The sequence below is a fragment of the Protopterus annectens genome, chromosome 9.part0 (genome assembly GCF_019279795.1).
Source record: "Protopterus annectens isolate FY-2018-M chromosome 9.part0, PAN1.0, whole genome shotgun sequence".
Lineage (NCBI taxonomy): Eukaryota > Metazoa > Chordata > Ceratodontiformes > Protopteridae > Protopterus > Protopterus annectens.
The window spans coordinates 675,024,301-675,050,539 of record NC_056743.1 but is presented as its reverse complement, the minus strand read 5'-3'; the positions used below and the strand labels follow the sequence as shown (position 1 = coordinate 675,050,539).

Below are 26,239 nucleotides of genomic sequence, written 5' to 3'. Positions count from 1 at the left end.
TTTCTGGGGTAGAGTGATGATCTCCATGGATGTTTCTCATACTCAGCCTGGAAGCAGTGTCTGGTTAAGTAACTTGCTTAGAGTTAAACAGCCAATGGAGGCTGAGGGAATCGAGCCTTGCGGCATTGGACAACAGGAAACTACTCCTTAACAGCTTCTTAATCTTCTAAGCCAAAATGTGGATGCTGTAAAAGAGGCAGAATAATATTTCAAAAGAGAAAAAAAAATAAAGTTAATTACAAGTGGCAAATTTAGAAGAGATAATTAAGTAGAAAGTCAATAGGTCCTGGGATAAGATAATGGTTATATACTAAGCCATTGTCATGAAAGCAAATATATTTCTACATTACAACTAGATATTGTTTGTGTAGATTTCAAAAGAAACGGGTATAATTTGCAGTTACTAATTGTTTTGAGTTATTGAGTTCACAGAGCCAGGTATAACTTTATAGAAAGATTTCTCACTGGTTCATAACAGATTAAGTAAATATCCACCTGAAAGCATAGTCTGTCATCTCCTAGCATCTTACCAGTAAATCCAGGAAGAGGTCTTACAATAAATACCTTGAGCACAATTTGCCCTCTCAATAACTGCTTTTAATTCAAGTAATAATATAAAAATTCTGCAAACAACAATTAACAAAATCTGCCATTACATTAAAATTTCTCTTAAACATGGACACCACTGTGTAACCCTCCGAAAATTTGATTGCTTCCCAATAACTGTCTAATCCACCCATCATCATTAAAACTCAGACTTTTTGTAATCATTACTACCACTTTTTCTCAAACAAGTTGATATTAAATCCATCCCTTGTTTCCTTATGGATTGCGCTGATAACTTATCCACTCTGTGTAGATCACAATTTGCTGAGTCCATTGATGAAAACATCTTCTGTAACTTATTGCCTGCACTTTGGAACCATTTGCCACAACAACTTAGAAAAGAAACAGAATAATCTATCTTCCGAGAAAAAATAACTGGTATCACACTTAAAGGATACTTACAGTTGCCTCTGCTTCCAAAGCAATATCTAAATGAATATCTAGATTAAGCCAGCTACCACCCATGTAGATCATGTAATATTTGCTACTATTTGAAAAAAAAACACTATATTCACAAGTTAACTAAGCAAATATATAAATATGACAATATTGTAGTTGACACCTAATACAGTCAGTAATTTAATTTCACCTGCAAAATTACGCAGGAATCATTTCAGTAACTGTGTAACTGTCTAAATAAGTAATTATAATGAATCAGTTCTTAAATTATATCATCACAGATCCATACAATGTATTGTATTTGACTGTCATGGCTAAAATAAATTCTTTGGAAAAGTCCACTTACCTGGTTAACAAATATTTAAGAAAATGGTAATGAGCTGGTTGAAACTGGGTCTAAGCAACACGAGTGCTCCCAGGCCTTTGCAGAGACGAGAGTATGAAGGAAGTTGGATCTTAAGATTATTTATATGTGGAGTAGGAAGAGTAGCCAGAGTAGAGTAGTTTAAAGGTAAATGAGTTGAAAAGCAGAGAGATCTGGCTATAATACAGAGCCAGTTTGTGTTTGTTATTTAGCAACACTTCTTCTGGGGAGTAGGGTAGATATATAAATCTAAAGAACTTATTTTGGAGTCTTGAAGCATTGATGTTACAGGAAGAATTTAATGGTATTAATTGTAGGGCATTCTCTAATATATGCATCAATACATTTGATCCTGTTGTACTTATAAAGTGTAATGTGAACATGTTAGACAGTTTGTAGGCAGTATGTGGGCATATCTGAGTTGGGATAAGACTTTGTTTCTCCACTGTGTTTTCTGTATGATAGCCGACTGAGAGTTGCTGATCTAAGCATATGCCCAAATTACTTTGCACCCTCTGCTATAGGGGATACTGATAGGGTTACTGATTGTAATAACAAGGTTGGTGGCAAGGCACCATAACATCATTGAGGACTTGATAATTTAATTATTTGGCTCTATGAAGCTAACCAGCTCTACAGTATATTGGAATCTCTTTGCAGTGTTAGCTCTAGGCCATTTGTTGTTTGATGTGGTTTAGTAATCAGATCATCATCAGCATAAAGTAGGCTGTTAACTTCTGGTAAAGACTTTGGCAAGTTATTTATGAATATGGAAACACTAATGGGCCTAGTACTGAGCCGTAATATACACTGAATGAAATGGCACTGATACCTGCTGTAGCAGCTCCTTAGATAACTTGGACGTTCATGATATGGAAGTAATTGGAGAACCATTTAACTGCTCCCTGAAGTGGGAAAGATTTTGAGTAGTAGACTATTCTCTACTCAACAGTCTTAAAGGTGCATCTTAGATCAATAAATAAGTTAATTTTCCTATTCCATTCTATGTGACTTACATAACATCTTTTGTTTCCTAATACACAGAGATCTCAGGAAGAAATGCAGTATGTCACCATCCAACATCCTGAAAATACACCCTCAGTCAGCTCAAAGGAGAAGAGCAGTAATTGTACAACAACTGTCATTTATTCATCTGTGGCTTTACTTGATGAAGAAAGGTGCTGATGAAAGTAGCATTAATGTAGTAATGATGATGACTTTGGTGATAAAACTTCCATTAAATATATTTTTTCAGGTACAGAGGCTTAATGTAGTAAACCATGTCATGTAACAGTGTGGAAACCTACTTTTACCACAGTAGTACATTCTTCTAAAGTGGGAAATAACTTGGAATACTATCTGGACTGACATCACATGGGAATTGACTAGTTCTTTGTTTAGTCATTTTGGTGATTTTTTACAAGGTAGTCTAATCTTTTATGGTCTATGTCCACACCTCCCGTGATGCATTTTTTTATTTAAACTCAAATGTTTCAAACATAAATTTGGAGTCTTCTGGACAATCTGTCAGGCTCTACTGCCATCTAAGTCCATTAAATCAGTGACCAACTCATCAAGTAGAAGGTAATTAACTTCTTTTTGAGTGGTCCAGTGGTTAAGTAACATACTAAGTGGAACACATTTTCATGGATAAAAGGTGACAGTTCTTCATAGATAGAGTTGAGACTTTTCTCCTTTCTCCATGATATTGCAATCTCAGAGTTGGAATACATAATTAGAAAGCGGTACAGGAACACAATCCATCTTATGGGGGGTTGTGTAGAAGGATTTTTGTTAGCTTAAATTTACTACCACTCAGTGCGAAAGTACAGAAGTTGAGGTGTTAGTCTGAATAAGCTGGCTTTCAGTAAGTTCTAAAATATCAACAACTTTAACAGCTAGAATTGATAAAATAACACTTAGGGAGTTGACTATTAAAGCCGCAAATGAGATCCTTTTCTTTTTTCACACCAGATACATGTTTTCTAAAAGCTCAGTATATGGACATTTTATATAGAAAGAGTATACTGTTCCTAGTGTGACGTTTTTTCTAAAATATGCAGCAATTCTGTCATTTCAAAAGTCAGTATGAAGGTATTCCATGCACTGGAAATTGCAATAATCAGACCAACACATTTCCAAAAGATTAATCTACTATTGTATAAGTCCAAGGCAATGTGACAAACCCTAGCGGAGAATGGGTCTACCTGGAATTGTCAGCTGACCACATTGTCAGCTCTCAAAATATTGAACCCGAAGCAGTGAACAATAGGGAATGGGTTTTGTCCTGCAGTGACATCATGACTATGGTACAATAGGGAATGGGTTTTGTCCTGCAGTGAACATCCATGACTATGGTACAATAGGGAATGGGTTTTGTCCTGCAGTGACATCATGACTATGGTACAATAGGGAATGGGTTTTGTCCTGCAGTGACATCATGACTATGGTACAATAGGGAATGGGTTTTGTCCTGCAGTGACATCATGACTATGGTACAATAGGGAATGGGTTTTGTCCTGCAGTGACATCATGACTATGGTACAATAGGGAATGGGTTTTGTCCTGCAGTGAACATCCATGACTATGGTACAATAGGGAATGGGTTTTGTCCTGCAGTGACATCATGACTATGGTACAATAGGGAATGGGTTTTGTCCTGCAGTGACATCATGACTATGGTACAATAGGGAATGGGTTTTGTCCTGCAGTGACATCATGACTATGGTACAATAGGGAATGGGTTTTGTCCTGCAGTGACATCATGACTATGGTACAATAGGGAATGGGTTTTGTCCTGCAGTGACATCATGACTATGGTACAATAGGGAATGGGTTTTGTCCTGCAGTGACATCATGACTATGGTACAATAGGGAATGGGTTTTGTCCTGCAGTGAACATCCATGACTATGGTACAATAGGGAATGGGTTTTGTCCTGCAGTGACATCATGACTATGGTACAATAGGGAATGGGTTTTGTCCTGCAGTGACATCATGACTATGGTACAATAGGGAATGGGTTTTGTCCTGCAGTGACATCATGACTATGGTACAATAGGGAATGGGTTTTGTCCTGCAGTGACATCATGACTATGGTACAATAGGGAATGGGTTTTGTCCTGCAGTGACATCATGACTATGGTACAATAGGGAATGGGTTTTGTCCTGCAGTGACATCATGACTATGGTACAATAGGGAATGGGTTTTGTCCTGCAGTGACATCATGACTATGGTACAATAGGGAATGGGTTTTGTCCTGCAGTGACATCATGACTATGGTACAATAGGGAATGGGTTTTGTCCTGCAGTGACATCATGACTATGGTACAATAGGGAATGGGTTTTGTCCTGCAGTGACATCATGACTATGGTACAATAGGGAATGGGTTTTGTCCTGCAGTGAACATCCATGACTATGGTACAATAGGGAATGGGTTTTGTCCTTTCTCAGCTGTAGTGTGATCTTAGAGTTTATATATAACTGACATTGGGGAAGGGGTGCATGGGGGGGTTGGCTCCTGCAAAAGATATGTTTAAGCCTTTTTTGAGTTTCACAGTTTTGGTTGTTCACTATTCCAGGTTCATTGTTTTATGTGTCAATGATGTGACCAGTTGACAATGTAATATAGATCTGGTAGAAATATCATATTTCTAAATCAGATTCTAAATCAAATAATTATTTATTTGACATAAAGTTCTCTGATGCTTTCTTTTATTCTTCTGTGTTGTTTCAAACTTGCACCTCCTGTCACATAAATCCACTTCTGAATGAACTGTGGAAACAATCTTTGTCTGCAATTCCTTTCTGGAAGTTGTGTTTAACACCGTTTATGGTACTGTGTAATACATGTAACTGCTACCAAATTAACCACTTATTTTCCCTCATGGAAGGGTAAATGTGGGGTATGTGTATGAGTTTTGCAAATATGTTATACTTAGCGAACATTTCCCTATGCTTTGGGTCTGTGAATCTGTTATACCTCTGTGAAACTATCAAAATGATAAATGTAAAAGTCTTACATTTATTGTCCAGAATTTTCACTGGTGTCATACTCTGACAAGAGTTTTTTTCAGTTCTAAATTTCTCAAGGAAAATAAAGTAATCATAATTATACCTTCTGCTTTAGTAAAATAATGTATATTACAACTGTATAGGACACCTTCCACTGAATATCTACTGATCATTTTGTCAGTACAGTAAGAACATTTCTTAATGCTGTCATATTCAAAAGTTTAAAAGATGTATTCAAGACTGGAAAGAACGATAGTAATCTATTTTAAGCATTTTCAAATAATTGCTGTTATTGATTGTATTCACTGTATTTGCACATAATTCTCTTCTCCTTGCTTCAGCTTTTTATTTTGTTGGAATGGCTATGTTATCCATATTTCATGCAGACGTTTCCCTAAATAAAAATGTTCAGAGAAATCTGTTGCTTCCTTGTCCTAAGTGACAGGAAGTAACCTAGCAAGTAGTTACATTCAGTGAATAAAGGGAAATTCTAAAATACTCACAATAACTGAAACAAGCTTGGCAGTGGTGAAGAAAAAAAAACTTATTTGAATGTGAACATGGAAAAAGTAGAGCTTTGAGAGAGTTACAGCAGCACAAAGCATTGAGATTTATGAAGGCGGACAAGGGGACTGGGATGGTGATTATGGGGTTTGAACAATATTATTCTTCTGTGGAAAAGATGCTGTCTAATGACGAAGAATATAGAGAAGTGTCTCTTTAAGACATTACTGAAAGTCAGCAATATCTCCATTTTTGATTGCATGATATGTTTATGAAAGGTGAGATACAGTGTAAACTATACAGTTTTTTGAATGTTGAACAGCCCCACATTGGGATCATTTTTGGAATATCCAAAATACATAAAAACACCAGGAACCACCCCCACCCCCTTTTACCCCTATAGATTCTGCACTGGATTGCATTACTGAGGGTACATCTGTTTATAGATTCAGTTTTTAACCCACAACTCCCATCATGTGTACAAGATTCCTAGGACTTCCTGGGTGCTATTAGAACTTTTAGGATGGACCATCAGTATCAGGATTCTAACAACTACATGTTTACAGTGGATATAGCTTCCCTTTTCACTTCTATTCCAGATGAAGGAGGAGTGGAATATATAAGCTGTATCTTACAAAATATACCAAGATGGATATTGCATCAATTAATTTGTATTGTACTTTGTTAGAAATATTATTGTCAAATAATTTTCTTTCATGATAAATATTATCAACAGATAAAGGGGGGTCGTTATGGGGGCCACTGTTGCCCCAGCCTAAGCTAGCCTAGTGTTAGGCTGCTGGGAGAGACAGAGAGAGAGATACTACCCACCATTCAGGGGTATGAAAAAATAGTTTTTACCAGAGATTTGTGGACGATTTGTTCTTTTTATAGAGGGCAAATGCAGACACTCTGATTTTTGTGATTATTTCAATTCAGGTTGTCCATTTTTACAGTTTGCAGCTGGGGACGATGGTGAAGAAATAACTTTTTGTGGATATACACTTATTATTGAATGAGCCTAATAAGAAACCTATTAGTAAAATACATAGGAAAAGTACTGTTTCAAATGGCTATCTCCATAGTTTGAGTAATTATTTGAGTAATTATCCAGATTTCATTAAGTGTAACATACCCAGAGGCCAATTTATTCAGGCCTCGAGAATGGTTAGTGAGGAAGAACATTTTCAAGAAGAAATTAAATTTATTGTTTCCCTTTTTCAGGCCAGAGGCCATCAAAAAGAATTTCTGGAGAAAACATCTGAAGAAATTCATTTTAAAAGACAAGAATTATTTGACCCCATTTTAGTGTATGGATTCAGTAAACACAAAAATAAAATTGGGAACAGTACAACATCTGAAAATAGACAGATCCCCCAATATAATTTAGACATGTCAGTAGATGCATTTGGTATATAACAAATATTGAGAAATAACTGGAAAATATTCTCTGGTAATCAGGAACTTTTCAACATGTTTGGAGAGGGTCCTAATTTTGAATTCAAGAAAAATGTTAGCATTAAGAGTGTGTTGGAAAATGAGAATACCAAGGTCCAGCCCCTCATTAGTAACAAGAGCTGGGGCACATACAAATACAATGGCTATAATGCCTGCAGATTTATTCATGAGGGTCCATACATTTTGCTGTAACATGTTTCTTATAATATCAGAATTCCAGGTAGATTTCATTGTGGAACAGTAGGGTTAGTTTATATAGCCCTATATTTGGGCTGTTCCAATTTTTATGTTGGGATGACCACAGGAAGTCTCAGGGAGAAAATAAGGGAACATGCATATGCAATCAAGGTCAAAAGATAATAACAATGCTTTGTACACACATTTTGTTTTATGTGTTAAATGTCGAAAGTTCACTTTTACTGTATTGGAACAAGTGCTTAAAGACAAAACAGGTGGTGATTTTTGAAAGGAAGTGGAAAAAAATGAAAACAGAATGGCAAATTAAGTTAGGGGCTGAATCATTTCCTTGCTTAAATGACTCAATAAATATTAAAGTGTTTTTTTAAACAACGTAAGTTGCAAGGGTGCTAAAGGGTTAAAACCCAGCACATAACATCTGTTTTAATCAAGTTTTTAAGTGTTTCAGTATGACTCGTTCTTTTTGTTATTGTTTGATAAGCTTTTGAAATGTGTATATGTGTGAAGTGTTTTATGTCTTGCCATTATTCTGATGCGGTTGGGATTACGAAAGTGACTATTAAAATCAACTATGCTAAATCGACTGTTTTGGTTTGTCTTTCTTGCGCTTTATAGTAGAGATTTTTGGAAAATTCTAAAATACCAGTAATAATAATCAATCAGCTGAGATGTTCCACTGGATTATTATACTACATTTGTTTGATCATAAAGTGAGACAATTAGCCTATTTAGTCTACATTTTAACTATAATTGACATTCTACCTACTTCTTATCCATTCTTTTCACAACTGCTTTTCTCCCTCTGTCCTGTACCCTCTTTGATGCTTTTCTGGATTCACTGAATACCACCCAATTCAGGAGTCTATTCCATGGTCTCTCTCTATCTCTTTGTGAAGAAGCAGTTTTATAAAAACAATAAATATTTGGACTATATAATCTGTTGTCTATGCCCCCTTTTTTCTTCTGTCATTTCTACTCATGGTGGCACGTTGACATCTTGCCAGCTTAATTTTGTGTACCCATATCATATCTCTCCATTTATTCTGGCCTCTTATCAGAAGAAGTCTTGCTCTTGTACTCCCTGGTCTTACCCTTTCACATCCATTTTATGAAGCCTTCTGTTGCCTTTTTTGTGGACTTGTTGCACCCACCTAATGACATTCCCCTTGTATGACCTCTAGAACTGCACATAATACTCAAGGTATGGCTTGACCAGGGCACAACAGTGTGGAAGCATTAACAATTTCTTTTTTTTCTGGTGTCCCTCTTCCTGTGGATACATTACAGCATTTTGTGTGCTGGTGCCACAGCCATGTAATTCTCCTCCTGATGGTCCAATCCATGTGTGAAAAACTCCATCCCACAGCAACTTGACCTTCTCTTTCACCATTGATATCATTCTCCCAGCAAGAGGTTCATCCACTGTTGTGCAGAAGTAAAGAAATTGCAGGCTGTAAGAGTAGCTAGAGGCCAATGTTGAAATCCAGATTTAGAGGTAAGAATAAGTGTAAAGATGCAGACAACTGGTAGAAGAGTTAGACTGATAGGGTTTGGATAGATAAGCTGGAGTGGAAGCTTAGCCAGGAGTGGAGTAAGAGCATAGCCATGTGACTGAGAAGTAGTGTTTTATTTGTAAATGAAAGGGGTTTGCATTTTTTCTTTTAAAATTCTATTCCTGTTTTTAATTGGTTTCATTTAAAATGCTGTTGCTGTTTTTATTGGTTTTTACTAGTTTTTTTTTTCATTAGGATACAGGCTTTTCTTATTTCTTTCTGAAAATGTTTGTTGTAATGCCCTTTCAAGGCATTCACCAAAGTTTTTTTAGATTGACGTGTTGTGTGTTAAGTTAGTATACAAAAGTTGTATTTATGTTATACTTGTCCCAGATGATCAGAATGTAGAATCTTCAGCAGAAAGAAGTCTCAGTTTATAGTTGTAGCCATAACCAGCCCAGATGCCACCTCTTTACCAGTGCCACTGCATATTGCGCCTTCATCTGCCTCCTGTGGGCTTCCCCCTGAAACTAGTTCATCTGACATCTCCCCACTCAGCACCTCCTCTGCTGCAGGTTCAGGTCTGACTGGTCCCCAAATGGTGACCCCCTGCTTTTGCTGTCTACATGCCACTACGTTGTGTAGCGTTACACAGACATCAAATATCTTACTGCAGGTCTCTAAAGCATATAGTGGCATGCCACCAAAATAATCTAGGCAGTGGACTTTCAACAATCCGAACACATACTCAGCAATGTTGTGGGTCTATGATAGTGCAGGCTTGTATGTCATCTCATCCATGCTCTTTGTGTTCAATATTGGTATCATGAGCCAAGGCTGTAGGGGGTATCTGGCATTGCCAATAAAATGTCCATGTGGGAAGTCACCATGTACAATTCATTGGTATATGTCACATGTGCCAGATATGGAAATCATGGGAACTGCCTGGATTGTGCACACACTCATTGTATATAAGACACAGTGTGTTGCAGACAACCTGACGATTGGTGAAGTGGAAGCCCTTCCAGCTGACATACTGGTCACCATGTAGGCCATACGTGGCCTTGATAACAATGAGGGTGCAATCAATGGCTCCTCAGACCTCAGAGAAGGGGATAATAACATATAATGGCCATGTAGGGTTGCTTCTGTCCTCTGCAGTTTGTGGGAACCATATGTACTGCAGCAGAACAGCTTAGTGCCCATAGGGAGTGGTATTCCATGCATCTGAGGAGCTCCTGTTTGAGGATGGCACATGTCTGCAAGCTCACACATGGTGCCTCTGACCACACAATACTATTCAACTATGTTCCTCTTGTGGTGGTGATGGTATGTTAGGTGTGGACAGCTGAATCTGCATCACAGAGGGCACTGACATGCACCATCACAGACAGTGGCTATGAGAATGGCCCCTAACATATGCTGCGCAGCTAATGCAGATTTTACTGTTAGCATATTTGTGCACAGTATGTCACTGGCAATGTCTCTCTATGTCTATGTCTTACTGCCCAACACAACTCATCACATAATTTTTATACATTTTGCTCTGTCATGTCGTTTATCCTCATGTGTATTCATAATTGATCTCATTATCAAAATGCTTCTCATTTACATCTCATTATAGATTCCATATGATATTATGCTGATTACTAATTTGTTTCCAGATAGAGCAACCTTGTTACGTATGTGTCTGAATCAACTCCATCCTGTGTGTCACTACTCTCCATCTATTTTCACATTGTGCTATTTGATTCTGACTCTGAGACACAGATTAAATGTATATTTACAGTTCCTGGTAAACATTTATTTAATTTACTTTTTGCTAATTAAGTAAATGAACTGGTTCAATAACTGTGTTCAACTAGAACTAGGGCTAGGGCTACAGGCACAAAATAACAGTAGCCAGAATAATCCTGGAGATTCCAGGTCTGATAATTTAGAAAATACACAAGTTTGGCAAACAAAAATAGCATGGTTAGTTGTACAGAGAGTCACAACTGCTAGAATTATAGAAGCATAAACAACAGGGTAATGTACTGTAGAGAGTATATACAGCAGGAGTTGCATAACAATAATTGAATGTATAATGAGTCATATTTACAGGTGAATATACTGCTAAATAGTGGTTCAGTATTTATAACCAGGAATATGTCCATATACAGACAATTTTCATAAACATACTTTTGTTAGAGTGCTTGTTCAATGTACTGATATCAGTGGAATTGACAAGAAGCTGGCAGAATGGTGAACACACTAAAGGGAGGACTTAGGAATAGGAAATGGTTAGGAGGAGAAATTATTGAAAAGGGTGTCGCAGAGCAAAGTGGGAAGTTAAAGAAAAATAATTGTGAAGGAAAATTTTAAATATTGAGATAAATCCAGATCTCACTTTTGTCTGCAGTTTAAATATTGCATACCCTTATGTTCTATTATCAATAACACCCAAGGATGGATAAATGGTCTTGTAACGTAATGTTTTTTCAGCATGTACATAATTCTTCTAGTTGACAATAAAAATAATTACCAAGTAATTTTCTTTAAATAATAAGCCATAAAACTGTGTTACAGAACATCTAGATCCATAGAATGTCCAAAATTCTTAACTAATTGTATAAAAGGGCTTTCACCCAGAGGATATGGTATGTGCCATGCCCCGGCAGCCAGATGATGTGTGTGTCATCTCTTGTAAAAAATGGATCCTGGAGCTGCCACTGTCAACAGTCAATGTGCAACCCCCACCTCTAAATTGTGCACTGAGTGACCTCCCTGGTCATAGTACCCCATGACAGATACCCAGAAGAATGGTCTCTCCAAATGAGCTAAAGAATGATGCTGGCAATGCTGTGTGCAGGGGTAGTTGTTAGTGATCCACCAAACCATTGCTTCAGGTTAGTCCTTACATCTGACCCCCAAGCAGTCAAGCGGTCTACCCAGAACTCTGTTCCATGCCATCAGGTTTGCAAAGCAAGTTTCCATAGTGCTGACAGAGTTTTTTCACAAAACCCATCCAAGGTCTAGCTCTGTTTTCATAATCAGCTATTAAAGAAATGGCAGAAATCATTGCTGGTTATAAGGACTACCACTCTAAAAGGGAATTAAAGGAGGCCAAATGGGAGATGTAAAATTTTGTTTTGTCAGGCCAATTTGTAGAAAATAGCATAAGGCCATTGATTAAAATGATCCCTGGATAAATTTAAATCATGTAACTATATAAAAAAGCATTACAAACTGTTAACCTTAAGGGCAGCCCAGTGGTATGCATTCATAGTTCCTGCCTGTATCACCACTGACAAGGGTTTAACAGGGGCCTTTTTTGTTGCAGTGCTTGATAGAAGAGACAGAAATATCTAAGTATGTGGCTTTTCTTATCCTATGTTGGAAAAGAATGGCTTTTACTGTTGTTGCATTCACTTTGGAGTGCTTGAATAAACTGCATCAGCTGCTTACTTAAATTCCCACAGGACAGAACATCCAAAGATTAGTATGATATATTGCAGCGTTGCAGTGTCTTGTGATCTCAAGCCTTGAGATTGTAGTACATCTGTGGTGTATGGGGTGGTGTTACTGGCAAGGTAAAATAAAAAACTTGAAGCATGATGACTTGTGCAACTAGTAGCCAATCTACCCCCACACAGGGGCAAATTAGCAACACCCACGAGTTGCTCTACCTGTCAGATTATAATGTCTGAAGACAAGAAACAAAAGGAATATGATTTAAAGCTCCAAAGTTTCTAGTAGAAAACTTCTAAAGCTAAAGCACAGTCAAAAAATTCCTGCTTTGAAAATTATGCTCTGAAGTAATAAAATAAATAAATAAGGAAATAATATTTATGCAAAGCCCTTTTTAGCACACATTTTGATTCCTGTTTATTAAAACAATAACTTAAAGATCAAGCACAAATTGTAAACCTAGCAAAAAAAAAAAAAAAAATGAATCACTGACAAATGCCATTTACTGTACAAAAAAGTAAAGGTTTAAGCAGTAAACTCAGTCAGAAAGCCATTCTGTTCTTGGCTCCTTGTATTCCTAAAGATCAACAAATCTAAAGATATACACAGACGTCATAGTCATATGCTGCAGTGATGGTTTGTGATTTTTAAATGCTAATCCTTTCCAAAGATTTGACCCCCATTAGTCATTGCGCATAAAAATGCCAATGTATCAACACTGTGCCAAACATCCACTTGCATTTGACAACAGCCCACCCCCCAATCCCCCACCGACACACCACCTTGGCATTGATGAGTCCTCAGCTCTTTTTCCACCTGGATGCAATGCAACTGGAGTCCACACATGCTACATCATCCAGTCTGGCAGTATTCCGAGCCCCCTGAGTACTCCTCTGTAACCTGTAAACAATCAGAGCTAGCTCCTAGGATGTATGTGCATGCTGAGGCATTAGATATAACTATGTTGGGATAAACACAGCTCCAACTTTTAAGCTCCATTTAATGTTTCTTTTTCTGTATAAATGAACAAAGCTCCCTCACAATTCCCCATATGACCTGAAGGGTGCTAAGAACTCTCAGGTTGCTCTCACTTTGCTAGAAATATATTCCACTGTCAAACTATCCCATTCTGATATGGTGCCAACTGGTTCCTTCCTCCCAGTCTATCCATCATGTCAGCAGTTAATCCCCCCCCCCTCAGGTAGCATGTCAGCCTTTGGCTCCTGTAATTCCTTCCACGGCAAATCAATGATGTCTGTCCAAATAAATGATGGAACAAAGCATAATTCCAAGACTACCCAGCTACCGGTTTGGAGTATCACTGGACAGGGTGACCTCCCAGCTACCGGTTTGGAGTATCACTGGACAGGGTGACCTCCCGGCTACCTGTTTGGAGTATCACTGGACTCAGATAACACTATCTTTCCTCTAACCTTTACATATGGCAGGACTAGTAGAGTCTTTCTGCCGATCCAAAACATGCAATACCTATGAGGTTTGTGTGGCATCATCTTTTCTCAGTGAATGCATGACGATTTCAGCGTTGCAGGTTGCTGACACGCGGACATTTCACTACAAGGCTTATCAGCATTTTCTTAATTTTCTTTTCCTACTGACATGAGTCTCACCATCTTGGGGTATGATATGCTGCATTCTTGGACAGTACCGCCACTATTACCACCTTTCAACCTACTGATACCACCCCACTATTTATTGACTTCTTAGACAGTAAGAATCTAAGGATCTAGAATCTTCAGGTTGCAGTGTGCCTACAAGTGTAATGAGTGATATATAACTGCAAGGTAAGGGCATCAACTCAGAGATAAGAAAGCGTGAATCATGTCTGTTTGGAGCAGCTGCACAGGGCTGTCTGCAACTATGAGGTATAGTCAATTCATGGTGTTTTTTGGGGGGGGGATCATGAGAGTTCCTCTGTGTGCAAAATGCTTGCGTGGGCATTGGAAAAATAGTTTTATAGGTATATACTAGGTGAATGACCACCTAGCCATGTAACCCAACCCAACTGTGTCCCCATGATGTCTATTAGGAGGGGTATGTTAATTTGGGGGTTGCTAAGGAGTTTGTTGGGGGAGTTATGTTAGCTAATATTTACTTGCTCTCTGCCTCTGTCCATTAGAGACATAGGGATCAGACCAGGGGTGAATTTATGATTTCCCATCCAGTGATCAAGGTTCTGTTTGAATAGGGTCAGGGATGAACTCTGCTTTACATGGATGGGGAGCCTATTCTATAGCACAGGGGTCCTTTGAGACACATATTGATCTTGCCAGCACATTATATTTATGTCACATCCAAAGTTTAAATACTTTGCTCTAGCGTTTTTAGTGCTCTTTATTTTAACAGATGTGCAAAAGGTTCATCAGGACTGGATCTGAGGATACCTTATATGCCAGACATTGATTGCCTCTTAGTAACCTGTAGGAGACAAAACAGTATAGAGATAGGGCCTTAAGGCAATCTATGTAGGATAGTGTGGTAATGCCCTGGATTCTCCTGGTGAGGAATCTCTTTGGGTGTTCCAACTGTTGCAAATGCCTGGTCAGATACCTGCTGAAGGAAGCATTGTATTCAATTGTGGGTCGGATAAGGGTTGAGAAAAGTGGTACTATAACTTTCTTGGACCTGGATGCCATACCCTTACTTATAAGTTGGGCAACATAGAATGACTTTCCTACTATCTTGGCTACGTGTTGGTCAAAGGCCAGATTCGTGGAATTTCATTCAGTTTTTGCACTTGTGTGATTTCTGAATGACAATAAAGTTTACTTTGATTTTGAGATTACTGGCTATATATGTTCCCAGAACCCTAACTACTGGGTCAGCTCTTAAGGTTGTTTTATCGATGGCGTTATTGGCTTGTGTGGGCATTTTCACTGATTATGAACTTTGGTCATTGAATATCTGATAAGAGGCAGTGTATATGCATCTGATATGAGCATTGATTAATTTAACAGGAGAAAGCAGAGGACTGCCATCAGATTCAGCAGACGCACTGCACATTTTGCCATATACAGATCACATATTTCTCTTATTTTGGAAAGGTACATAAACTGGTTTTGTGATGATATGAATATCTCTAGAAATGTCTCGGGATGATAGCTTCATTAGACAGGTGAAAGAATGCACAAAGTGTAAATAGCCAGGTAGTTGTAAGCACTGCATGCTTTGTTATGGAGGACCACTCCTGAAAGGTAGATGGGAGTAAATAGTAGTGGGACAATGAGTCAATGCTGGGGCTGCATCAAAGGACTATAGCAGTGTCAAAGCAAAACCTATTTACCAGAGGGACGTCAAGAGGACCAGTTATGAAAACATAATTAATACAGCACCAATTAAGGGGGTAGAAGGGCCAGTTCTGCAGACAGAGTAGGAACATCCATTATTGTAGAGAAATTGATATATGCTTGGAAATAAGTCAAAATGTGATGAGAATGTAAAAGTAACTAACTTAGTTTAGGTGATGACACCAAGTTGGATGGCAGCAAACAATTTTCTTTCGCATAAATTACCTTGGGTGGATTTAGCTGTTGCATTTTAAAGGATATTAGCATGATACATGCATAATATGTGTAAAACAACTGGTGCAGTGCTATGGACTAAAACTCTGCAAAAGAATGCATAATAATAGGGAGGACAGTCACCCCTGGAAACTACCACATTGATAATACACCCCTGAAAGTAGAACTAGGGGTTAGAGATCTGGGAACGCATGTCAACAGTAACATGACCTTTGGCCATCACTTGTCTACTGCTGTAATAAAAAACATTCTACACTGCACAACTAATAAGTAAGATTATGGCACCCTTACAGATGTTCCTGACCAGGCACCTGCAACAGCTCAAGAGACCACAGAGGTTACTGACAATACAGGGAGCAAACAACAAGTCCAATGCAGACTGTCTCAAAGCCCTATCCCTATTCTCACACGAAGTGCTGCGTGGTGATTTATGAATAGCCTACAAGGCATCCCCTGATCCCACACTAATGGATTTGCTGCGCATCTGCAAAACAACAAGCAAACCAAATATCATGAAAATGACCTGTTCTAAGGGCCAAACCTCATCTGTGCTATAAAGCTGACATGTTGGAGGGACAGATATGTGTTCCAGAGAAGGGGTAATCTTTGAGTCAGACTTCCCATACATATAAAGCAAAGCTCATCTCTAACCCTATTCAAATGTAGCTTAGACCAATGAATGGGAAATCATAAATTTACCCTAGTTTGACACCTATGTCCCAGTGCAAAGGGTCAGCCTACGAATGCTTGATATGTACAAGCCTATATCATAACTGTATTATTCCTTGGGGAATTGACACGCCAGCAATATTTTAGTAAATTTGGAGTAAGCTTAGCTAAGCTTAAAATGGCTTTTGGGCCGACAGCCTCATAACCATCTCTGGGCATATAATAGTTAGGTGTTTGTAGTGGAAAGTTTAATAAGTAATGATGGAAGGAAGGATGCATACAGCAGAGCAGATAAAGAGACAACATGATTAGGGTACGAAGCACCCCTTGTGGAATGTTGGATGGGTTGTATTGCGCTGAAGAACTAAAGAGCAGGGTGGGGGGGTGTCATGTGCAATCTGGATTGAGGACAGTCTTTAACATGTCAAAGGCAAACTACTTCTCATAGAGAACAAGGGTCATGTATAAAAAGCTGACGCAACCCACCCACAGCATTCTCACATCATGCTTGTTGAGCAACATACCCACCAGAAAGTCATGAGTGACAAGAGGTTAAAGGCTTTTTTTTGCAGGGGAACAGGCATCCCTGCAACTCCCCATGCCCCCCCCCCAATTTATATATACTAACTCCACAGTCACACAGGGATGGGGAAAACAAATCATCCTGCAGGGGTTAACAAATGATGGCCCTGTAGAATCAATGCTCTACCCCAGTGAACAAATTCCAAGTTCCAACTTGCACAGCTGTGATCTCATGCAGCAGCCTGCTACTAGAGATGGTAGAACTTCTTATTGTAAGATAAATGCATACCAATAAAAAAGAAGCTGGGCAACAAAACAAGATTCTCATTTTGTGTAAGTGTTGTATAAAAATTAAGCTCCTGCCAGATTCCATATAGTTACGTGCCTAATAATGATACTTTATCGTAATAAGACAATGTGGTTGGTGTCAGAAGATCATCTATCATGATGCCAAAGCATACCCCGGAACTATTTCTCTAAAAATGCAGACATTATAAGTAGGAAAGCTTGAGACTGTACTCAAATGCAGCCTTCCTGCCATCACGTGAGATATTGCGTTAGTAGTACATTGAAAGTGTACTTGACAGACTTGTTATCATAGCATGTATGCAATAATAAATGAACCGCAGCACAAGAAAAAGTAAACAAAAACAGAGAATAACATTTGTGTTAAAATCAGGATTTATGCATTTGTTAATTTATGTTGGTCAGTCATTATGGCTGTTAACCAGTTGGTGTGTTAAATATATGTGATCCTTTATACAGATATAGTAAATGCAAGTGTGTGTGTGTGTGTGTGTGTGTGTGTGTGTGTGTGTGTGTGTGTGTGTGTGTGTGTGTGTATGTGTGTGTAATATCTTCTGTTCACTGAATAGGGTTTCAACATAAGGCCTGTTTCATCAGTTTTCCTTTTTGTTGCAATCTTTTTATTTGTGACAGTGAAATCACAGAACAGTGGGAATGAAGAGGTTTCTCCTTATCACATTTCAGATATGAAAGATCAAAAGGAAATAGCTTGGAAGTTACATCTGTGTTCACAACAGGTTGAAACATGCTTGTTTCATGCACATACCAGCTCGAGTGTATGTTGGGTTTCTGTGATGGTAACTGTGAATGAGTTTGTCATTCATATTAAAGAACTGTGATGGAAGAAAACTTAAGAGGGACACAGTGCTGCCAAAGTGCAGTATTAGTGAGCAGTACTGTGGCAGATCTTACGAAGGCCTTATCCAAGGTTGTCATTTTGTTACAGGACCTAAACTGGGATACTAGAGGGCCATCCTGGGAAGTCAGGTCTGCAATCCCATTCTCCCAGCTCCCATGGGAGTGGAGATAGTTCAGCCATGTCATCTCGCATTGGGGCAGGCAGGTTGGCCTCCCGTCCTTCACCAGGCACTGTGGGGATGCCACTTTGTGAATAGCACCACCCAAGAGGCAAGAGGCCACATGCCAGGGAGCTTGAAGCGATGAACATTCATCTGCCCCTGGCACAGTGGGGGTGAGAGACTGAAGTGTGCAGCAAAAAGTGCAGAGATGGGGGGGACCAGGGCCATCTCCCCGGTGAGTTTGAAAGCTCTAGGTGCAAGGCAAAGTGGAGAACCGGTGTCATGGACGTCTGGATGAGGGACTGACTAAGGCTTCATGGCCCAGCAGAGTTCCATGGGGCTGGGAAGATCCCCTGAGAGGCTCCAAGATCATGCATGATACTGCATGATTTGGCAGCAATTAGGAAATATGTAACCTTGGAAAAGAGCTCTCTCTCCTGGGTAAAAGCGAAACCCCAGTGGGGGTCAGTCCCGATGGAAGTCTGGAAGGGAGAGAGTGGTGGAAAGTGGCTGGTACAGGACATCTCTCACACAGATGAAGGGATACAGACCATGCCCCCTCTGGGACGGAAGTCTGGAAGGGGGAGAGAGGCAGATAGTGGCAGGGCTGGGCAAGCTCCTGCTTGTGTGAGGGGGGTCAGGCAGAGCTCCCACAAATGAAGTATTTAAGGGATGCTAGGGCAGACAGCAGCAGGGCCTGGAGAGCTCCTGCTGGGTGAGTGGGGTTAGACACAGTCCCCCCATGATGGAATTCCTTAAGGGAGCAACTGGCAGACAGTGGTGGGGCCTGGAGAGCTCCTGCCTGGGTGATTGGGGTCAGGCAGAGCTCCTCATGATGTAAGTCCTTGATGAAGCACCAGGGTGGATGGCAGAGGGGCCTGGAGAGCTCCTGCCGGGGTGAAGGCATCCAACTTCACCCCATAACTGACAGCATCCTTGAAAAATCTCAGACCCCAGAGCTGCTCTGGATGGTAAAGCATAGGGACTTTGAAGCCTTCATGAGAGTAGATCTGCCCCTCAGTGGCCGAGGGGAGTTCTGGAGGAGCGGACAGGATCGGAGGGAAGCTCCCCTGAGAGAGTCCGAGGGCATGAGTGATCTGGCACAATTTGGCAACCTACAGGAGACCTGCAGGCGGCGGAGTCCCCCGACATGGGGGGGAATGCAGCTGGGGAAGGTCTCTTGGCCAGGTTGAAGGGGAGGACTGTAGGGTTTGGCCCTGACTGAAATCAGTATGGGAGCACCAGGCAGATGGGTGTAGGGCCTGGAGAGCTCCTACCTGGGTAAGTGGGGTTAAGCAGAACCCCCCACAACAGAAGTGCTTGAGGGAATGACTGACTAATGGCGGCACGGCCTGGAAGGCTCCTGCCAGGGCAAAGGCATCCAACCTTACCCCATACCCAATGGCATCCCTGAAAAATCACAAAGTCCCCAGAGCTGCTTAGGATGGGAAAGCAGGGAGACTGGCCACCCTGAGAAACCAAATCACTATTCAGACTGAGTGGTCTAAACTGGGTCATTTCTGTGTCCCAAACACAATGTTTGGGATTCCGGGACAGAAACTTCCAAACTGGGACTGTTCTGGCAAAACTAGGACCGTTGGTCACCTTGGCCTTATCTGGAGCAGTTTTTCATTACCATAATGGTGAGTAAGCTAGAAAACCCACATGCGAGAGCAATACGGTAGTTCTAGAACAGTTTGCTCATTTAACAAAGCAGTATGGCCCTGTGTTCTTGTATAAAGGTTTAGGAGGGTAACAAAATGTCTATAATATAAAAACTGTTAAGTGGAAATGTGGCCTAGAAGTATACCTTCCAGCTGAATATACTGATAAATGCAGAGGCAGGATTGCCATAGCTGATAACTGAGGGACTATAGGAGAAGCCTAAGTGGGGAAGAAAATTACATCTGTGTGAACCTAATGAGTTTTAGATACTGGATACATCCACTAACTTCTTTATTGTGTCAGATTCCACAATGAATGAAATGGCATGTAATGTGTCTGATTTGGAATAATGCTTGTCTTTTTTCATTTTGTTTTTATAATCATGGTGTTTTGTTTAGATAAGTGCTTTAGAGTTCATTAGCATGAATAAGTAAGATTATTTGCAAATGACGCAAAGGAGCCAGCTAGTTAAACAAGTAACAAAGGGTTGCATGACTGAACTAAAACTTGACAAAGCTTTTTTTTTCCTGTTAAGCAAATCTGAAACAATCCTAGAGCAGAGTCTAAATAACAACCTTCAATAAATGTTGAATATTACAGCAGCTCAATTTACTGTTTTAGGAAGCGCCTGCTTGTTGTAATACATTGTTCTGTTTGCAAAGGAAAACAACATTAAAGCAAATGTACCTCATATCCTTGCTCATTACAGTTCTTATTTATTTTTGAAAGGTATCAGTTTCTCAGATTTATACCACATGTGATGAATGTGACATAATTGTTCATGTTTCATATCCAGAAGTAAGTAAACATATTGGTACAAATGGGAGTTGCTGTATTTATTTTTCATGCTGGGTAATGCAAGAGTAAACCATAAATACCTTAGACTTAGGGGGTGATAAGCAGATGTGGGAGTCTGTAGCATATAGTAAGCAAACCTGAAACACCTGAAGTAGTGTAAAGAAGATGTAGATCATGAATGTCTCTGCATTCAGAATGGTACGGGGCATTTATTTTCCAAACTAATTATATTTGAGACCCACTGTTCCTGTGCTCATAATTATACAGCTTGAAACTGCATTACATAATAATCTGAACTTTCCCCAAGTCTCAGATGAGTTTTGCATTTTTTTTGAAAAACATAATATTTGCCCTTTACACATCAGTGGTTCTTCTAATTTGCAAAGTGGCAGTGCAGTGGAAGAAGTGTTGACAGCAGAACTAGTTATGCGTGAAGGAAAGCAGTGCTTCAGTAATTTACATCAAAAGCTGGTTTCTTCTTTGAACAATATAAGCAACATAATGAACTCAGAAGCATTCAGTGTCATGCAGAGTGGAGTGTCTGCATAAAGTTACCATAACTCAGCAGCGAGTGTACCTTAGATTGTTCCTTCTCCACAGGCCTTGCATATTCAGAGGTGCTCAAAGTGGAACTCAGTGGCTTCAGTCACTTCAGCAATGTGCTACTGCAGTGAAACTTCACACTATACTTTTACAAAAAGAATAAAGAAACATATCTAGTCAAAAGTCTTTAAAACAAATTTTGAAGAAAACTTCTCTAGGTAATGTTACAGATGTTCTTCCAATGTACCTAATTATTAATTTTCCAATGAGCTTGAATAATTCACTCAAAACATTTTTTTTACTGCTAAAACATTTATAACCACCAAACAAACCCAGTGCTGGAATTCATTGTCCCTATCAGATACAGCCTCGTAGCTTGATGTGAAGAATTGTATAGTAAACAAAACTCGACCTCCCTGGAAACCAAGCTCATGATCTTCGTCCTGTGGTGTAAACAGGGTTTGCACTGCCATGGGAAATAGTATTTGTACTGCCTTCAGAAAAGCATTTTTCCATAGCAACAGGAAATAATGACACAATAAATAACCATGACTGCAAGATGGGTGTGGAGTAGCTGTGTAAATGAACGTTAAAGATTTTGTGCAGTCCAGTCCTTGATACATCAAGTCATGAATACCTGCATAGGACCAAACCCTACAACACTTGAGAAATGTAAACTGATCCAAATCTGACAACACATTTATAAAATGCAAGTTGATTTGCTCTTAAATATTAAATCATTTAACATTTTTTCCATAAAGAAATGTTATGCTGTTTCATATTTTCTCCAAACACATTAGCAGTTCTGTATTTTGTTTATTTTTCTTTATTTCTGAAGTTCCAAAATAAATGTTCTTGGGCAGGATTATTTGCAGAATTAGTGAGGAGCAACACCCAGGCTAGTGTATTGCTGCTTTTACACATGTGTAACACAAACCTGGGAAACTCAAAATATACATGTCACATATTAGGGGTTAAAATAAATTGCAACCGTTTATATGCTTGAAATGGCAAGGCAAAATCCTCACACACAAATAGTATATGGAAAATGAATAACAGCATGCATTTAGGGTTTCACGCAGTAAACATATGAATGAGATGGTGCTGTCCTTTTTATTTTGTCTCATCTTGTATGTTAACCCATGGAGTAAACCAATCAGTTCACTTCAAAGACACCTTGCCATTTTCCTAAATTCTATCTGGCCCTTTAAAATTCTTTGATTATACTATTTCATGTTCAACAACAGTACCACCTACTGGTTGCTACAATGAACTACTCAACTTTCTTCACTATAAGTAAAGTGTATTCTAAGTTAAAGATTTCCATTCCACTTTTCTGTTTGTGTTTTTTTTTTTTTTTCAGCCATTGGTAACAAGCTTATTGTTGTGTCCATTATAGCAGTTACAGGCTGAAACACATCCTTCGTGATACTAATTATTACGTCTACTTCCCTAGTGCTAGTCAAAATTTCAGAGATACTATTCCTCCTTTTGGTTTTCATGGTATTCCACAGTTTGTTCAGTTGGCTCATATGTAGATTTCTTAGGAGTTTCATTAACATCTTTAAGCTCCTTCTGTGTCTTACAATGTGTGAAACAGAATCACTTTGTTTGCTTGTCTCCTGTTCTGCTACATTGCTGAGTTCCTTATGCTTTCTAACACTGTTGTCCTCCCCTTCAGCTTAATCCAAACTTTTACTGCTCATCTGAACTCCTATGATACAAATCATTAGCATGGGGCGCAGGGTTTTATGCAAGCCCACTACTAAACATTGCCATAGAAGCTTTTTAATCTGCTATTTTCTGCAAAGGGAAGCCCAAGGTAAGAATTTTCTCGGAGTCTTTATCATTCTCCTATTTGCACACACTTGCTGACAAATGTTCTGCTTTATAATATGTTGGTTTATTCTGAGATAAAGAAGACCAGAATATTGATCAGTCTCTAGCTTCCTTCTTTTTGAGTCAACAAGTGTCTTACTTTCAGTACTTGTTTCTTTCTCTCTTTCCAGTGCTGTTTGATTCTTAAATCCCTTTTCTCTCTAGATTAGTATAAGCAAATTTTGTCAGTCTTTTTTTTCTTGCATCCTCTTCATACTGATTTGGGACTTAAATTCTTCTATCACCTCACCTTTGGTTCTTGTGCACATATACAGTCTCATTTTATATAATTCTGTAATATGGTAAGAGACAGACCACTGACATCCCACAGGGTCATTTTGCTGCTCTTCCTTAATCCTTCTTTTTTAAAGGGTAGATCATTACACACGTTTGTTTTCAATTTCTTCTGACTCTGTGTCAACACAGGAATAAAGTTCTGAACTGTTAATGAGGTGCTTCATGTGCCCAGGGTACAGGGTTTGATTCCTTCCACCTTCATTTACCTACTGTGTGACTCTGAGCAAATCACTTAACCAGATAGTGTTCTGGGGTCAACCATGAAAGAGGCTGGTTATGTCCAGTGGGCATAAATCATCAGCAAATAGGTTAAAAAAGGATAACTCTAGACAAAGACTGTCATAGTTTGTCATTTGTTTTTAATACTATCATCTAAGCTTTCTTCCCTTTTAAAACGAAATGTAAAACAGCATGTTTCTTTAGCTTCCGTTTTCTCTTTCATCGGTTGTATCTGTTTCTAAGAACCCAGTCCTAATTTACTGGCATTGTTTGATTTAACAGAATGCAAATGATACACTGGTCAGGAAATAGCTCCATACTTTTCTATAAATTTCCACATATTTTCCTCCTGAGTAAAGTTCTATTTTTATCAACATAATTTCTCTCTATTGCATCTTCTTTGTCCATTAACTTCTTATTTTCCCGGGGACATCTCTCTTTATCTGTGTTTCTGTCTCATTCTCTGTCTCGCTTTCTTTCTGTCGTTATCTTACTTGTATTGTTTTACCTCTCTTCAGAACTTACATTGATCTCCGTTCCAGTGAGTTCTGCTTTTCTGCCTTTTCACTAACACATATCTCATGTTTAGTAGTTTGCAGCTCTGTTTCTTTACTGGCATTTCTCACTGACTTTCCTGACTGAATTCATTGCCAAGAGTCAATACAAAGCAATACCTTATTTTCTCTAGACAGGCACTCAGTTAATTCCATTTTGCTGATTATATACCTGCTCTTATTAAAAATGTAATATTGGTAAAATTCTGTTTTATATTATGCCCCTATCACAGACAGTTTCCCTTCTTTAGGGCTCTGCAGTCCATCTCCAATGAAACCACAAACATCAAGATACAGAGGACCCAAATGCTGAACACAAATGCCCTAATTATGAAAAAAGCACAAAACTTCTAATATATGCATTTTTAAGTGGGTAAGATCCCTTGCATCTGCCATGGGTGGTAGCACCCCTCAAAAAAGTCTGTATAAACTCCATGGTTGCACAAATATGAAGAATTGAGAAATCTCCCTAAACAAAATAATTACTCCTGGTGCACACACAGAATCTGCCCCAGCATTGATTTCCTGTGGAAAACAGATCAGCATTCTGTTCTGTTCCTAAGCATCTTGTGAATCAGGTGCTTAACACTTGAGTAGTTTGATTTTAGTTTCCTGTAGAGTTACCCTTTCTGCTTCATTATGAGAGTAAGTTCAGACGTGTTCAGGCTGTTATGAGAGTACATTTATAAATGTGTTCTGGCTCCTTATTTCTAACATACAGTTTCTCTCCCTTATCAGTGCTTAGCCCTAACCCTACAAGCTTTACTGAAGTGACAAGAAACTTGATTTGCTTTATATCATGTAAGTATATTCTTTCAGGTTGTAGTGCCTTAAAAATCCAGTACATCTGTCCACTATCAAACTCAACTTCCTGTTATTTCCATTGTACTCTGAGGTTTTCCATTTGTGTCCTTCATTCGTGGTTTCTGTACTTTTGCCCCTCTGTACTGATATTTTCTTTGTGCTAGATCTCGACCATCCTATTTTCAGATTCTATTCTGACATCCTCAGCCTTTTTTTACATTTGAAATCTTCTGAGATTTCTTAGACAAGGGTTTTTGATAGCACACAGAATCACTGCCTCCTGTCCCTTGTCCTATTTCAGTCCCTTTAATAGCTTCCTTGACCACACTTTTCTCTTTACTCTGATCTTCTTCCATACCTGGGGTCGTGGAGTGGTCAGTGCTTATGTGCTTCTCCATCCCTCACCTCTGCTTCTGAGTGGTACACCTAACAATGCAGTGAATTGTTTTATTTTTTTCCCTGCCTCTTTTTGTCTTTATTGCCTATGGATTAGCATTTCTGACTACTGCCAAAACTTACAAATATCGTATGCAAACAAAGGTTCTAGTTCCTTTACGTTTTTTTTTTTTTTTTTTTTTTTTTTTTTACCACTGTTACCTGGGAGCCCAGTCAGTTTTCCACTACTCCATTTTAGTTATTGGCTTGGTATCTGATAATATTTCAGAGTGTTATTTTCCTGTTCTACTTACTTAATTTGCAATCCAAGTGAGTATTTCTAACAATGCATTACAGTGCCTTCCTCCATCTTGGGTATGAGTGTGTGGATCTTTAAGCACACCATGTTGCTATTCTTCCTTAATGGTACTAGTAAATATCTTCCAAACAATTTCTACTGGATCTAATAGAGTTTCTTCAGAATTTGTTTCATCCCTTATATTAAGGCTAGAAATTTTAATACCATCCATTAATCCGTTCATCTTCTTAGTTCTTCACCCTTAA

At 38.9% G+C, this 26,239-nt stretch overlaps 1 long non-coding RNA gene across 1 annotated transcript; it reads right to left on the bottom strand.

The window, feature by feature from the left end:
- LOC122811431 lies at nt 1-21,998 on the bottom strand. Its single transcript, XR_006366257.1, has 3 exons — nt 21,796-21,998; nt 21,583-21,693; nt 1-185 (listed from the first exon to the last, which is right to left on the bottom strand). It is a non-coding gene; the product is annotated as an uncharacterized LOC122811431 (long non-coding RNA).
- Nucleotides 21,999-26,239: the final 4,241 nt, after the last annotated feature.